Below are 16,736 nucleotides of genomic sequence, written 5' to 3'. Positions count from 1 at the left end.
GCGAAAGTGTCTTGCAATAGGGATATGATAGTATGCGTCTGTAAGATCGATAGAGGTGGTGACGGCGGGGAAGTAAGGTCCGCACCTGCGAGATGGTCAGCATTTTGAACTTGTCGCAGCGAATGGCTAAGTTTAAGCGGGACAAGTCTAAGATTACCTTTCTTTTTTGTGAGCCTTTCTTTGGAACGCTGAATAAGCGACCTTCAAAATTTTAATCTGTTGACTCTTGCTATTGCTCCTTTCTGAAGGAGGTCTCCGCATACTCCGTCATTTCTTTTGATGGAAGTTGAAGGAAGGTCTGGATGGAGGGGGATCCGCAACCCAACTCCAACCCAGGCCTTTCGACACAATACTCGTGCCCACTTGCTGAATCCCCACCGGTGCCGGAAGAGAAACAGCCTCCCTCCTACCTTCGAGCTCTCACTGCTGCTGGGTTGAGTGACCTCCGCGGCCTCCACGGAATGTGTTTCCCCTGTTGAGAGACCTTCCTGATCCTCTCTGACCGAAAGGATCCCCTACCTCTGCCTCCCCTGCCAAAGCGGTCGTATTGCTGAAAGGCCGGCTGGCCTTCGAACACTTGGTTGAAGGCTGGGGAGACAGCGTAGGAGGTGGAAGGTTGAGGCTGGGGGAAATCACGTAGATGGGCTGTGATTGAGCCTTAGAATAGAGGGTTGGGCTGACTGTACTAACGGAACAGCCGAAAACAGCCTGGGTGAAGCGTTGTCTGCTATTTTCTTTGGTAAGGCTGATAACGTTCAGTTTCCGCTGAGACTTACCTCTTGCTGCTTGGTCTTGGCGTCTCTTTGCAGTGAGACCCCAACGGTCCTTAAGGCTTTGGTTAAGCCTTGTCGGCTTCCGCATGGACCTCCTTTTACCATCGAATCAGGAAAGAGGTCTGCCCCCCAGATGTTGGATGAAAGCAACTTATTCGGCTCATGACGAATAGTTGCTTCCTGGAGAACATGTTTCCGGCAGTTAGTTCTGGCTGTAGCGAACTCAAACATGTCAGACTGGACTGTTCGCGTCAGTGACTTGGTGAGGAGCTTGAAGAGCGGCTCAGAACCGTAAGAAATAGTCGCTACTTCAGTCATTGCCATGGTATTAATGGAACCTGGCGAGCCTAGTCTTGGCCTCAAATTCAGCTTGAATGAGGCTGTCCGGAAGCCTAGGCAGCTTCTCACCAACTGATCCATAGCACAGTCTGGTTTGAGTTTGCCAGGCGAAAAGGTGTTGGCAAATCTTCCCACAATTCTCTGAGTGAAGGGAGCAAAGGAGATGTGGGGTATGCTTCTTCCCTTAGCTGTGGCAACGACTCCCCCTTCTGGGCAGCTGGAATAGTGACCGTTGCTATCTTGCTGAGAAAAGGAAGAGGAGTTCCCTCCTCCATCGTAAAAATGGTGAAGGGACTCTTGAAGGCTTGAATTCTCGTATTTGAACATCCATATCCTCTAAACACCTGAGCCATTCTCTTTGAGCCTGTCACGTGAGTAGAGGACTGTCTCCTTAGGGACTTTGTCATCTCTAGTCATGGCTGCGTCAGTGAGTCTGGCGTAGCCAATGAACGGTGGTTGGAGACCCTCCGGGTAGAACTCGAAGTCCTCAATCCTTCGAGTACCACACTCCGGAATGGAAATAAGACCGTCCTGGAAAGGGGCGTATGACGCCACCCTCCAGGTGTTATTCATAGAGAACGGAGGCAGAGAGTCATGAGGTGGGAGCTGAGCTAGTCCGGTGCCGAAAGCTGGGGAGTAGCTAGAGGGGCCTGATTAAGTCCGGCGATGATATTGTCCTGAACGTAATCCTGTCGGACAACCGGGAGAACATCTGCTCCATGCTGCTCCTCAGAGAGCCGACCAAGTCTCCCATGTGTTGCAACAGTCCAGCATTGGGATCCAAAACCAGAGCTGCTGCGGAGGTGGATGGGTAACTTGGAACAGGTACCAAGGGGAGAGGAGAAACTGCTGCTCAGCCGGAGTACGTGGCCTCTCCTTGGAAGACCTGCTCTTCTCTAGACCTCTCTGCTCCGGGTTTGCAGCCGGAGACTTACGAGACGTTGACGCCGACGAAGTCTTTTTGGACAACGACGACGTCTTTTTGAGGGTTTTTTACAACCTTCTGGCCCTTGACCTTAGGTCTTACCGAAGCGTAGGGTTGAAAGTATAAAGGAGCTCAGCTCCTGTAAAGCCTTGGAAGGAAGCTGGAGAATTAGCAGGAGTAGAAGACCCAGTGGCGCCCAAGGGAAGCCCTTGGGCGTCCAACGTACCTACCTCGACCAACAGGTCGTCAACACCTACCATGGGTTCTATATTCAAATCAAGTGTCGCGACGTCCGACGAAATATCTTGGCCTGGTTCCTTTATCGAAGCGGCGAGCTGTTGATGAATCGCCCGCCATAGTCGGGGCTGCCTCTGCCGGGTCGGACGTAACCCGTCGACTTGCCGCCGGGGAAGATTAGGACAGCCAACCTCTTCTCTAGAATGTAGGGCTGTCCCTTGGCGGCGTTCTTCCCGAATCCGCCGACCCAAGCCCTCAGGGTTGCTAGAGCGGTATCTCTAACGGCGGGAGCCTGGAAGAGAAGGTGTTCATTAGTTTTAAGTTTAAACTTAAGATTAAAACTTAACTAATATTAGGCTTAGTCTAAAGACATAGGGGATGTACCATCCAATATAAAAAGAGCTTAAGCTTAAAATAAAAGATTAAAATTAAACTTAAGATCTAAAACATTTATTGGAATTATCCGAACGGAGTTGGGAATACTTACCCGTCTAAGAACTGACTCACGAGATCGTAACATATGGTGCAGGTTTCGTGGAACCAGACCTGCAGAGTTCCCGTGCGGAGTCGCGCATGGAGCATGGGACCTGCAGACTTCATGTCCACAGGGGTCCTGGAGCATGGCGTTGCATCCTGGATGCTCACAGTTGGTGGTCTGTAAGTGAAAAGATACATGAGTACCCTAAAAGACATCACTTACAGGCTAATAGGCTAATAGAACTCCGCTGCATGCCGGAGCGCGAAAAAATTTTGGGCATAACCCCTCCCTTACCGCCTGAATAGGCTATAACCCCGGAAAGATCCGGTGTGACAATGGAGGTAAGGGAGGAACCCGGCTTAAGCTAGCTTAAATTAAACTTATGATAGCTTAAAATAAACAGAAATACACTTAAGCCTAATTAGCACTAAGTACCGGAATAATTCCGGTTCGCGGCGGTGTTCGTCTCGTGATATCAGCGAGACGGGATGGTTAGAAAAGACCAACTGTACGCCTGAAGTCCGCCCGCAAGGGAGAACTAGCAACCTTCCACGTGATTGACGGAGCTCCGGTAAGATAAAAAGCACCAACAATCCGGGAAGGAGCGAGAGGGCGAAACAGACTCGAGCAAACAACGGGGCAACGGAGTAACAACGGAGGGGGAAGGCCAATCCCCCTACCTAGCCACCCCAGCGCACCGTGAAGCAAGAGAACGGTCAAGTCCAGTCCTGGGTCTGTCCAGCCTCCCCTACTCCCTCCACCTAGGGAGAGAGGGAGACAGGCACGGGTGGAGCGAGCAAGGACAGGCCTCCCTCCCCCTGGCTCTATGGGAGAGCGGGAGGAGGGTAGGGTGACTGGACGGGCGCCTGGCTGCTTCGCGATCACATGGTGACCACGGAGCGGTAACATAAGAAAACACATCAATAAACATAGCCTAGGTTAAAGCAACCAACTAATCAGTGAGATGCTATAGAGAAGCAACCAAACTGATGAGAGGAAGCAATAAACTGGTGGGGACCATGAAATACAGGACCTAGGCTACGTAATATACCAGACGCCGTAGGCTAACCTAAAATACATAAAATTACTAAAATTAAATTAAAATAAAAGTAAGAAAGTAAATTAGTAGGAGAAAAAATCCAGGAGTGTACGACTAACCCGAAAGAAAGTCTACTACTCAAAGCTAGCCGGGGCCGATACTAAGAGCTGTGGCTAGGGTCTGGATGGAAAATGCCTAAGCAAAGTAAAGAAGACATGCATGCATGACATAAACCAAGTAGGCTGGACCCCTAACATAATATAGATAACTAGTAATAGAGCGTAAAGTAACAAGGGAACAAAGGTTCCTAGGTATGGAAGACCAAGAACGAACCCGCCACGAGGCAGAACAATGCCGCCATGCTTCCGAGCAGGAGCCAGTATTTATACCTAAAAAACGGCAAATACTGACTCAAAGCTGGAAAAAACCAAATAGAAACCTTAACAGATTACTTAACTTAGCTGCTGCGATGGCTGAACGCTCCATATCTAGTTAAATCCTCGTAAGGGCACAAAAAACACAAGAGCAAAAAAGTACGTGTGTACACAGTGCGCTAACTTAAAAGGATGACCACCAGAGGCGCAGCAGTCGGCAGCGTGGGATGGAGTAGTAGTAGTTGCTGCCCACTCTGTGGGTAGGCTCCCCTCTTGTGGGGGTTTTGTCGTGGGAGATTTCTATTGGTAAGAGGTTCGTGGTAGTGGTCTCACTCGGCCCTAGTGTTCATACCGACGCCCTCTTAGAGGGTGAGCGAGTCAGTGGTACTAACCTTTTCTTTATTTTATTTATTCTCTGGTATGTGTTAGTGCATTTACCTTAGAAATAATGGATTAAAGGGATATTTCGCGCAGCGACACGAACTGACCCCAAGAAATAAGAAAGAGGGGACGGAGGAAGGAGCACAAGTTAGAAATAAGGAAAGAGGGGATGGAGGAGCAGTTTAGGAAAAAAGGAAAGAGGGGACTAGAGGAGGCAGTTTGAAATTTAAGAAAAGCAAGGGGAAACGGAGGGGGAAGCAGTTAGAAAAAGGAAAGAGGTGACGGAGGAGCAGTTAGAAAAAGGAAAGAGGGGACAGAAAAAGGAAAGCAGGTTAGAAAAAGGAAAGAGGGGGACGGAGGTAAAGCAGTTAGGAAAATTAAGAAAGAGGGGACGGAGGAGCAAAAAGTTTAGAAAAGGAAAAGGGGACCGGGGGACGGGAGAAGCAGTTAGAAATAAAAAGGAAGGAGGGGACGGAGGAGCAGTTAAGAAAAAAGAAGAGGGACGGAGGAGCAGTTAGAAAAAGGAAAGAGGGACAGAGGAAAAGGCAGTTAAGAACCCAAGGAAAGAAAGGGACGGAGGAAGCAGTTAGAAATAAGAAGAAGGAGGGGACGGAGGAGCGTTAGAAAAAGATAAGAGGGAGGGACGGTAGGAGCAGTTTTTTCGAAACAAAAAGGTAAAGACGGGAGTCAGGAGGTAGCAGTTAGAAAATTTGGAAAAAAGAGGGGACGGAAGGAGCAAGGTTAAAAAAGAATAAAGAAAGGGGACACGGAAGGAGCAGTTTAGAAAAAAGGAAAAAGGAAAAGGGGACGGAGGAGCAGTTAGAAATAAGAACGAGGGGACGGAGGAGCGTTAGAAAAGGAAAGAGGGACGGGGAGCAGTTTAAAATTAAGAAAGGAGGGACGGAGAGAAAAAGGTTAAAGAAAAGGGGAATAAGAGGGGATGGATGACAGTTAGAAAAAGGAACGAGGAAAAAGGAAAGCGGAGGGGAGCAGTTTAGAAAAAGGAAAGACATTGGAGGAAAAAGCAGTTTAGGAAATAAGAAGAGGGGACAGGAGGAGGCAGTTGTTGAAAAAGGAAAGAGGGGACAGAGGAGCAGTTAAAAAAAGGAAAGAGGGGACAGGAGGAGCAGTTAGAAAAGGAAAAAGGAGACGGAGGAGCAAATTTAGAAAAAGGAAAGAAGGGGAAACGGAGGGACAGTTAGAAATAAGGAAAGGAGGGGACGGAGGAGCAATTAGAAAAAGGAAAGAGGGGGACAGAGGAGCAGTTTAGAAAAAGGAAAAAGGGGACATGAGGAGCATTTAGAAAAGGATTAGAAAAAAGGGGAAATTGAGGGGAGCAGTTAAATAAGAAGAGGGGACGGAGCAGTAGTTAGAAAAAGGAAAGAGGGGACGGATGGAGCCAGTTTTTAGAAAAAGGAAGAGGGGACAAAAAGGAGCAGTTAGAAAAGAAAGAGGAGGGGACGGAGGAGCAGTTCGAAAAGAAAGAGGGACGGAGGAGCATTAGGAATAAAAAGGAAGAGTGGGACGGAGGAAGCCAGTTAGAAAAGGAAGAGGGGACAAAAAAAGGAAAGGAGTCAGTTAGAAAAGAAAAGAGTGGACAGGAGGAGCAGTTAGAAAAAGGAAAGAGGGGACGGAGGAGCAGTTTAGAAATAAAAAGGAAAGAGGGGACGGGAGAACGGGGCAGTTAAGAAAAAGGAACAGAGGGGACAGAGGATCAGTTAGAAAAAGGAAGAGGAGAGGGAGGAAAGCGTTAGACAAAGGAAAGAGCAGACGGACGAGCAAGTTAAGAAAAAGGAAAGAGTGGACGAAGGAGCAGTTAGAAAAAGAAAAGGGGACAGAGGGAGCAGTTTAAAAGGAAATAAAGAAAATAGGGGACATGGAGGAGCATTACAAAAAGGAAAGAGGGGACGGGAAGCAGTAGAAAAGGAAAGAGGAGAGGGAGGAGGGCAGTTAGAAATTTTGAAGAAAAGGGGACAAAGAGGGGAGCAGTTAGAAAAAGGAAAGAGGGGATGGAGGAAGCAGTTAGAAAAAGGAAATTAAGGGACGGAAAAAGGCGGCAAAGTTATGGGGAAATAAGAGAGGGGACGGACGACAGTTTAGAATAAGAAAAGGAAAGGGGAACGGAGGCGCATTAGAAAAAAGGAAAGAGGGACGGAGGAGCACGGTAGAAAAAGGAAAGAGGGGATTGAGGAGCAAAGTTAGAAAAAGGAAAGAAGGGGAAACGGAGGGGAGCAGTTTAGAAATAAGAAAGAGTGGGACGGAGGAGCAGTTTTAGAAATAAGAAAGGGGGAACGGAGGGGAGCAGTTGAAAAAGGAAAGAGGGGTAGGAGGGAGCAGGTTAGAAATAAAAGGAAAGAGGGGACGGAGGAGCAGTTAGAAAAAGGAGAAAAAGGGTACAGAAGGAGGGGCAGTTAGAAAAAGTAAGAGGGGATGGAGTCAGTTAGAAAAAGGAAAAGAGGGGACAGGAGGCATTTAAGAAAAAGGAAAGAGGGGACGGAGGAGCAGTTGAAATAAGAAAGAGGGGACGGAGAGCACGTTAAAAAGGAAAAAGGAAAGAGGACCAGGAGGAGCAGTTAGGAAAAAGGAAAAGGAGGGACGTAGACAGTTAAAAGAAAAAGAGGGGTGGACAGGGGAGGAGCAGTTAGAAAAAGGAAAAGGAGAGGGAAAACGGAGGAGGCAGTTAATAAAAAGGAGAGCAGACGGAGGAGCAGTTAAAAAGGAAAAAGGAAAGGAGGGGACGGAGGAGCAGTAGAAACCAAGTATAGGGGACAGGAGGAGCAGTTAGAAAAATAAGAAACAGGGGACGGATTGGAGCAGTTTTAGAAAAAGGAAAGAGGGGACAGAGGAGCAGTTTAGAAAAAGGAAGAGGGGATGGAAGAGCGTTAGAAAAGGAAAGAGGGGACGGAGGAGCATTTTTGTTTTTTTTTTAGAAAAAGAAAAGAGGGGACAAAAAGAGGAGCAGTTAGAAAAAGGAAAGAGGGACAGAGGAGCAGTTAGAAAAAGTAAAGGAGGAGTTAAAAAAAGGAGAGCAGTTAGAAAAAGAGGGGACAGAGGGAGCAGTTAGAAAAAGGAAAAGAGGGGAACGAGGAACATTAGAAAAAGGAAAGAGGAAGGGGACGGAGGAGCAGTTAAAAAGGAAAAGGGAAAGGGAGGCACGGAGGAGCAGTTTGAAAAAGGAAAGAGGGGACAGAGGAGCAGTTAGAAAAAGGAAAGAGGAGACGGGAGGGGAGCATTTAGAAAAAGGAAAGAGGAGCGGAGGAGGCGGTTAGAAAAAGGAAGAGGGGACAGAGGAGGCAGTTAGAAAAAGGAAAGAGGAGAACGGAGGAGCAGTTAGAAAAAGGAAAGAGGGGACGGAGGGAGCAGTAGAAAAGGAAAGAGGGGACGGAGGAGCGTTAGAAAAAGGAGAGGGGACTGGAGGAGCAGTTTAGAAATATAAAGAGTGGACGGAGGAGCAGTTAGAAAAAGGAAAGAGGGGACAGAGGAGCAGTTAGAAAAAAAGGAAAGGAGAAAAGATGGATGAGCAGTTTTTAGAAAAAGGAAACAGGGGACGGAGCAGTTAGAAATAAGAAAGAGGGACGGAGGAGCAGTTAGAAAAAGGAAAGAGGGGACAGAGGAGCAGTTAGAAAAAGGAAAGAAGGGACAGAGGAGCAGTTAAAAAAGGAAAAAGGAAGGAGATACGGGAGGAAACGATTGAAAAAGGAAAGAGGGGACGGAGGAGCAGTTTAAAATAAAGAACAAGAGGGGATGGAGGAGCAGTTTAGAAAAAGGGGAAAGAGGGGACAGAGCAGTTAGAAAAAGGAAAAAGAAAGGGGGCAGAGGAACATTTAAAAAAGGAAAAGGAAAGAGGAGAGGGGAGCGTTAGAAAAGGAAAAGATTGGGACAGAGGAGCATTAGAAAAAGGAAAGAGGAGACGGAGGAGCAGTTAAAAGGAAAAAGAAAAGGGAGACAGAGGAGCGTTAGAAAAAGGAGAGGGAACAAGGAGCAGTTAGAAAAAGGAAAGAAAAGGGGACAGAGGAGCAGTTAGAAAAAGGAAGAGGGGACAGAGGAGCAGTTAGAAAAAGGAAAGAGGTGGGGACGGAGGAGCAGTTAGAAAAAGGGAAAGAGGACGGAGGAGCAGTTAGACGGAAAGAGGGGACGGAGAGCAGTTAGAAATAAGAAAGAGGGGACAGAGGAGCAGTTAAAAAGGAAAAGGAGAGGAAACGGAGGAGCGGTTAAAAGGAAAAGGAAGGAGGACGGAGGAGCAGTTAGAAAAAGGAAAAGGAGGATGGAGGAGCAATTAGAAAAAGGAAAGAGGAGACGGAGGAGCAAAAGGAAAGAAAAAGGAAAGACGGAGAGATTTAGTTAAAAGGAAAAGAGGAGACGGAGGAGCAGTTAGAAAAAGGAAAGAGGATGGAGGGCAGTTAGAAAAAGGAAAGAGGGGACGGAGGAGCAGTTAGAAAAAAGGAAAAGAGGAGACGGAGGAGCAGTTAAAAAAAGGAAAAAGGAAAGAGGAGACGGAGGAAGCAGTTAGAAAAGGAAAGAGGAGACGGAGGAGCAGTTAGAAAAAGAAAGAGGGGACGGAGGAGCAGTTAGTTAAAGGAGAGGACGAGGGAGCCGTTAGAAAAAGGAAAGAGGGGCGGAGAGCAAGTTTAGAAAAAGGAAAGAAGGGATGGAGCTTTAGAAAAGGAAAGAGGAGACGGAGGAGCAGTTAAAAATAGGAAAGAGGCGGCGCAATAAGGAGAAGTGATTACCAATGTCATCTGGAATATGAAGACGGATGATCCATCTGACATTCAGACCAACTTCCACCTTTTCTTCGCCTGATTTATGAGTCATTAATTCACAAAAAAAAAAAAAAAATCGAAATTCTGTCTCCTTTCTTTCTCTTTTAGGCCGTTGCCTATCTGTGTAGCCTTTTGTATGTGTTTATGCCCGTGTAGATATGTAGTTGCAGATACCTCGTTAATTCTTTATGCAACAAGTAGTTCTTCATTTTCTACGGCGCTAAGCCACTCCTTGAAATTTGGGGAAATTCTCTAGCTATAGAGAGAGAGAGAGAGAGAGAGAGACAGAGAGACCTTACCTTACAGACCTTACATCTTGTTCAGGTTGCCCCAGGTCCCTCAGTGTGAGGCACCTCTAATGTCTACCAGAGAGTTGCTAGTACATCTTCCGGTATATTTTGCATCTTCCAATCTTGGATGGTCTGGGATGCAGTTTAGATATTTGTCGAGCTTATTCTTAAACACATCTACGCTCACTCCTGATATATTCCTCAGATGAGCTGGCAACGCATTGAATAGACGCTGCATTATCGATGCTGGTGCGTAGTGGATTAATGTCCTGTGTGCTTTCCTTATTTTTCCTGGTATAGTTTTGGGCACTATTAATCTACCTCTGCTTGCTCTTTCTGATATTTTTAGTTCCATGATATTTTCTGCTATTCCTTCTATCTGTTTCCATGCCTGAATTATCATGTAGCGTTCTCTTCTCCTTTCTAGACTATATAATTTTAAGGATTGTAGTCTTTCCCAGTAGTCAAGGTCTTTAACTTCTTCTATTCTAGCTGTAAAGGACCTTTGTACACTCTCTATTTGTGCAATATCCTTTTGATAGTGTGGGTACCATATCATATTGCAATATTCAAGTGGACTACGAACATATGTTTTATAAAGCATAATCATGTGTTCAGCTTTTCTTGTTTTGAAGTGCCGTAACAACATTCCCATTTTTGCTTTACATTTTGCCAACAGAATTGCTATTTGTTCATTGCATAACATGTTCCTATTCATCATCACACCAAGGTCTTTAACTGCTTCCTTATTTGTGATTGTCTCATTATTAGGTCCCCTATATGCATATAGCTTTCTTTCTCTGTCTCCATAATTTATTGATTCAAATTTATCAGAGTTAAATACCATCCTATTTACCTCTGCCCAATCATATACTTTGTTAAGGTCTCTTTGTAGAGCGTTCCTATCTTCATCACAAGTAATTTCTCTACTTATTCTTGTGTCATCTGCGAAACTACTCACTACCGAATCCTTAACATTACTGTCTATGTCTTCAATCATAATAACAAACAGTATTGCAGCTAACACCGTACCTTGCGGCACACCAGATATTACCTTGGCTTCATCCGATTTCTCGTCGTTTGCAATAACTATCTGTTTTTCTGTTGTGTAAAAATTCTTTTAACCATCTTCCTACTTTATCCACGATATTGTGTTTTCTAATTTTCTTCGCTAATATATTATGGTCTACTTTGTCAAAAGCTTTTGCAAAGTCTAAATAAACCACATCTGTTTCATTTCCGCTTTTCATATTTTTGAATATGTTCTCACGGTGGACTAACAGTTGGGTTTGTGTACTTTTTCCGGGTACGAAACCATGTTGTTCTTTATTAAACAAATTATTTTTTATTAAATGTTTCATAATATTTTTCTTCATTACCCTTTCATACACTTTCATAATATGTGATGTTAGACTCACAGGGGGGGGGGCCTATAAAATTACTTGCCTCTAGTCTTGATCCACTTTTGAAAGTAGGGGTAATATATGCTAATTTGTGCTCATCATAAATCTTGCCTGTATCTACACTTTGTCTTAATAATATTGCAAGTGGCTTTGCGATAGAATGAACTACTTTCTTTAACAAAATAGCAGGCACTCCATCCGGCCCTGCAGCAGCTCCATTTTTAATTTCATTAATAGCCTGCACAATATCAGCTTCATTAATATCTATGTCAGCTAAATATTCACTATTTTCATCCCTTACTTCTATATCATTATCTTCATTATCTATTCTAGGGGTGAATTCTCTCTTATATCGTTCTGCTAATATGTTGCAAATTTCCTTTTTTTTCATTCGTTAATCTCCCTTCAATTCTTAGAGGGCCTATTTCTATTCTTCTTTTATTCATCTTCTTCGCATATGAGTATAATAGTTTGGGATTTTGCTTGATATTTAATAGGGTTTTTTCTTCCAAATCCCGTTTTTCATTTTCTTTTGATTGTATAATCTTTTGTTCTGCATTTTCTATCTTACTTTTTAGTTCTATAACTTTCCATGCATTTTTTTCTTTTGCAAGACCTTTTTTCCACTTTCTGATTTTCTGGAACAAGATCCTTCTGTCTCTTGGTACGCATGACTGATGTTTACTTTTCTTCTTCGGTATATATTTATCCACTATTTTCTCTAATATTTTATATAATATCTCCGTATTTACCTTTATGTCATCACTTACGAAAATGTTATCCCAATCTTTGTTTAATTCTTCATTTATTTCTGACCATTTTATATTTTACTGTAGAAGTTGTATTTTCCATATCCTTCCCACTTTTTCATTTCTTGCTTATCTCTATTTTCACTTGCTTTGGAATGGACTGTTAATTCTATGACATTATGGTCTGAAATACTCGCATTATAAACTATTATTTCTTTAACATAATTCATCTCGTTCACAAATACTAGGTCTAAAGTATTTTCCTTTCTTGTTGGCAGGTGATTTATTTGTTGAATGTTGTATTCTAGTAGCATATCTAATAGCTTTTCGAATTGCCTCTTATCTTCTGCACTACTATTACTCTCTTTTTTATATGTATAAGTACATCCACAATCTCCTATTCGTTCTTTCCAGTCTACGAAAGGAAAGTTGAAGTCTCCAGATAGGAGAATAGTCCAGTCCTTGTGATTTCTACATATATCATCCAATTTTTCTATTATTAAGTCAAATTCTTTAGTATTAGGAGGTCTATATATTACTATGTTCATTAATTTTTCAGATTCAAATTCTACCGCTATTAGTTCACATTCTGAGTTACTATATTTCTCATATATTTTTCCTTGTTTTTTGTCTTTTCCATATATTGCGGTTCCCCCTTGATTCCTATTTTTTCTATCTGATCTATAAGTTTGGAACCCTTTTATTTGATCATCATTCCCAGTCTCTTGGGAATACCAGGTTTCACTTATATTCATTATATCTATTTTCTTTTCAATTTGGGTTAGTTCTTCTAAGTACTCTATTTTTCTTTTTGAGTTACTCGTAACTAAACCCTGCGCATTCATCACTATGATGGTTTGCGTGTTTTCTCCTTCATTGAATATTGGTAATAATAAGGATTTTCCCATGTCTTATTCCTGTTCTGGTATGTTGTTCTTTTTTTCATTTCCAGAAATTCTGACATTAAAAAATCCAACTTTTCCATAATATTTGTTCTTCCTTCATCATAATTATTCATTTTGTGTCTGAATCTGCAATTTTCTCCGTTTCTGCAATATCCTCTTGCATAATAAAAACAGTTATTATCTCTTGAGTAGAATCTTGGAGCTGATGCATTGAAATTTTTTGCTGACACCTCTGCATATCTCGTTGATGGCTTGCTTTTTTCTTTTACCTGATATTCTTCATTCCTCTCTTTATTTGTTTCTTTCTTATTTTGGATTTTATTACTTGATTGGTTATTTATTTGATTATTTTTCATGGCTACAGGGTGCATATATTTACATTTTTTTGTCGAACTTACATCCTTTTCCTTCTTTTAGGTTTTTGCATATTTTTGGATGTAGATCTCTGCAATCATCCTCATATCCATCTAGGTATGCACATTTACCATATATTTCATAGTTGTGACATACCTTAGGATGTTTGTAGTAACATTTTTCTCCAAATCTGCAATTCCCTCTTTTCAAAAGGTTGCAGACTTTGTCTTTTTTGTATATTTTTTCCTCTATCCCGTCATTGTGTAGATCTGGGTAGAGCCTCTTCGGCATTTTCTTTTGTGTTGTCATATCGTAATTTATTTCTTCGTAGGTATGCTGCTTTATAGCCTCATATGTAGTATCAATGAGTATCTCTGCATCCATACTTTTATCTTGTTCTTTGTTTTCCTTATCTTTTTCTGTCATTTCAGTTTTGTTTACTTCTCTTACGTTTTCCTCTTCTTCTTCTTCTTCTTCTTCTTCCTCTTCTTCTTCTTCTTCATCCTCAACTATTTGTACATTCAATCTTGATTTAATAACATTGTCTATCCATGGTAGACATGTTGAGCAAAAAATTCTTGTGTCTTTTCTCATATCTTGCATTACCTCAGCACACTGTGGATGGGTCGGAATGTTGCATGCAGCACATTTTCTGATTAGGTTTTGTGGGGATTAACTATGCTATACCACACCTTACACAGTTTACATGCTTTTGGCATTCTTTTTCCTAATGCATCAATTAGGATATTCACAAGTTCACCTTATTCATTTTCTTTGTCGGAATAAGTTGGTTTATGTATATTTTCTTTATGAGTCTCTTGACCACTTGGATTTTATTTGGAACTTCTTCAATTATTTTCAAGATGTTTTCATTTGATTTGTTCCAGTTTGAAGGATTGTATCCTTCTAATATATCTATGAATGCTTTTGTATCTTTTTTGGTTAGGACTGTTGCTGATTTCATAGATCAGAAATGCCAGTTCCCTTCCTGCTACCTCATCGTATTGCGAATCTGCCAAGCAAGCTAAATCTCGCCATTTTTTTCCGCAGTTGGAACTTACTGCCATCTTGTTCTGATTTACAGTATTTCACTTGATAAACTAACTTAGAAAGAGAGAGAGAGAGAGAGAGAGAGAGAGAGAGAGAGAGAGAGAGAGAGAGAGAGAGAGAGGTACATTCTTTAATCAGATCAGCAATGTGGCTCTATTCATTACATTATTTCATCCGTACGGTGATGATGAAATGGAGTTCAGTCTTGAGAGCAAAAAAATACAAATTTGCGGTAATATCCTTTACAAATGAATGGCTTTGAAAGCGAAAACATTCTCTGTTACTACACATATATAAAATAATAATAATAATAATAATAATAATAATAATAATAATAATAATAATAATAATAATAATAATAATAATAATAATAATAATAATAATAATAATCTCTGTTACTATACATATAAAGTAATAATAATAATAATAATAATAATCATCATCATCATCATCATATGATTCTAACTACATCATTAACCAATCGACGCTGACGTTGCAGAAAGCAGTTGCAGCTGAATGTGATCATTGCAGCAAATGACTTACTTAAAACTCTTTAAAATCACAGGAAAAAAATAACTGCCCTAATCGTCAACATATATCAATAAGAGGCAATAAAGGAAAATGAAAAAATATGATTTTTGGGACAATTACGAGCAAAGGGTTTATATATATAGCTCACTGTAGGGGGTAAATTACATCTAACCCTTCAAGGTGACGTTTATTGCATCAGACCCCAATCACTTTATGTCGAGAAAAATATTCTAAGGACTGTAGCTACTATAGTAGTTTCTAAGATCTTGAGAGAAAATAAATGTAAATATATTTACCTTTCAAAATAACTTTAGACCTAGAATAAAAAAGTAACTGATAACAAAACAAGAACATGGAGAAAATCGCCAATTTATAATTTATCACCTGTTAAGAGGTAAAAATGAATCTTTATAACATACAGCTCAATGATAATTGATAATTAACGGTTCTTAAATGGAATAGTATCTATTACTCTTTCAACCCAAAGAGTAAAAGACAGATGAAGGTCCATTTGAAAAGGAACCAGCATGCCAAAAAGTTTATAAGACCCAAAAGTGACCTTTGCCCTCCGGAACACGGGCAAGAACATTAGCCTCAACGCTTCGGAATAAGTTAGTAAATAAACTAAGAAAAGTATGTTTGGACTCAAAATAATTCAATCGCCCGTACGTGTATAAACGCATATAAATCTCGAACAGTTAAATTGATATCCATACATATGAGAAAAGTAATCCGTTACTATGGTACATTCACATGCGCCGTGCTTCGGATGACTAGGCCCGTCCCTTACGACACTACTGATTGGCTGTTGATAAGCAAATCACAGGGCTGGAAACTCTCAGTCTCGCTCGAGAGTTCACAGAGGCAGGATGTATGTTCCGACCCTCTTTAAAAAATCATAACTTTCATTACACCTCAGTTTTACCTGCAGGAGAGGGGTGTTTCCGAATTCCATCACTAAACATCTGAATGAAAATAATAATAATAATAATAAAATAATAATTAATTAATAATTTAATAAATTTAATTAAATAATAATAATAATAATAATATAATAATAATGAATAATAATAATAATAATCAATAATAATAATAATAATAATAATAATAATAATAATAATAATTCAGAATCTTTCTAATCTAATGACAAATTTAAACTATTTGTAAAGCGAGACATCAAGCATATTTTAATAATGTTCATCATATAAACATCTCAACTGAAAAAAAGCAAAAAAAAACAAGAAAAATGAAAGTATGTATATAAGCGTCATGTGCTACAATACCCGGGCAGAGTGTGTGTGTGTGTGTGAGTGTGTGTGTGTGTGTGTGTGTGTGTGTGTGTGTGTGTGTGTGAGACAATCTCGTTAGGTTTTTAAGTGTCTATGAGAAGTCAAAGCTTCGACAAATTGGATGAGAAAGGACCATCCAAAAGAGAGACGCTAAACAGATTACTGCATTACTTACGTCATTAGCTTCCACGACATGCGAATCCAAGACCTCTTCCCTGAAAAATGAAAATCTAATGACATTGAATGAATTATTAGGTCACATTCGAGTCTTAATAAATATTCAAAGTTGAAAATGAAATAAATTGTGAACAGAATGTGCAGTGAATCAATGGAAATAATGAATGATGAATGCATGAACAGATATTCCAATCTAAGTTGAAAAATCGTTATTCGTTTACAACAGGTAATATTATATACTCCAATCTTCACATTCTTTATTATATGAAATTTACTTTCGAATATTCAAAAACAAGAAACTGTATATTTAACAAAGTTCATCCTCATGTATAACTACACGAATCTTCAGAAAACTGATCGCGTTAGTCTATCCTATCAACAGTAACCATACAAATTCTCATCAAATGCCAGGGAAAACACGAAAAAAAAAATGTAGAATTGTAAAAACCTCTCTCTCTCTCTCTCTCTCTCTCTCTCTCTCTCTCTCTCTCTCTCTCTCTCTCTGGCACCATGCACAGCCCATTTTTCAGAGCGTTGATTAAAAGTGTATCTTATTTTTGACTGTTGATAGGTTAGAAATAAAAAAAAAAATATCTGGTACTTCTGGATATCACGATGAAAACTTTTTCTTGTTTTATAATTTCCGTCATTATGGTAATATTAAAATATTATGACATTT

The sequence above is a fragment of the Macrobrachium nipponense genome, chromosome 31 (genome assembly GCF_015104395.2).
Source record: "Macrobrachium nipponense isolate FS-2020 chromosome 31, ASM1510439v2, whole genome shotgun sequence".
NCBI classification, from domain to species: domain Eukaryota; kingdom Metazoa; phylum Arthropoda; class Malacostraca; order Decapoda; family Palaemonidae; genus Macrobrachium; species Macrobrachium nipponense.
The sequence above is the reverse complement of the archived record's forward strand: the minus strand, read 5'-3'. Positions refer to the sequence as shown.